Below are 1,082 nucleotides of genomic sequence, written 5' to 3'. Positions count from 1 at the left end.
TTGCAATTCTATTAGCGTGGACGGAAATAACGGAGGCGGTTTGTAAAGTGCTTTTCATAGCCATGCCATTTGCAGTAAACTCGGCACTAGAACTCATTACACATGCAGATACACACACCCTTTTGTTTTCTTTTGTTTTGTTTCCAAGGAACATTGCGTCGGCGCGATGTTCCTTGAAAACAAGGTTCTGAAGAAATGGCACATACAATAGTATTTCTTGCGCCGCAAAAAAACGAAAGGAAATTGAAGATACCCCTACTGAACGTTCCGTATGAAATCTTACGAAAAAAATATGGACTCCGTAGGAATTCCTTATGAATTATACGGAAAAGATATGAAGGCATACGGAAGCGTAGGGAAGTTGTATGACATATACGGAATACTTTTCGAGAAAAAAATGTGGAAAGATACGGAAATCGAGTTGGGCATACGGAAAAACTTTTATGAAAGATATAGAAAGATATGGGAAGCATGTCGTATACACGGAAAACTACTTGCAGAAAATATGGAAGTATGTGGAAATTTGGAAAGTTTTACAGCGTATACGGAAACTTCGTTTTGGAAGGTATACGGAGCACATGGAAACTTCCTTACGAAAATATGGCAAAATGAGGAGTTCAAGCAGACTAATAAGACTGGAGATGTTAATGTCACTAGATTCAGATGGCAGTCTGAGCTACAAATACTATTCGATTTGTGGTGGTGCTACACCTTGGCCTGAAAAAGTAATGTCATTGTGATTGTACATGACATCAATGTCGAAAATTCAGAAAGAAATGCCGCCGAAATTGAAGAAAGAAAATGTAGAGTGATAAAGTAAAGACATTCAGAAATATTTAGTCCTGCGCCAAAATGACGACCACACAAATGAAAAAATGTGTGGTCGTCGAAAAAAGAAAAAAAAAACACGTCGACTAGGACAGGTGCTGACTTGCAACTGCTTATACCTGGAGTTTCTCCTTTTAAATGCATGCGAAAAGTTTTGTGCTAAATAAATACGCATAGGAAGTTTATATCGCAGAATAAATTACCATCATGAGCCAAGACGACCCACTTAACCAGTACACACACAGCCGATAAAA

This window comes from Rhipicephalus microplus, chromosome 4, assembly GCF_043290135.1.
Source record: "Rhipicephalus microplus isolate Deutch F79 chromosome 4, USDA_Rmic, whole genome shotgun sequence".
Classification (NCBI taxonomy): Eukaryota; Metazoa; Arthropoda; class Arachnida; order Ixodida; family Ixodidae; genus Rhipicephalus; species Rhipicephalus microplus.
This window is presented reverse-complemented; position numbering follows the sequence as displayed.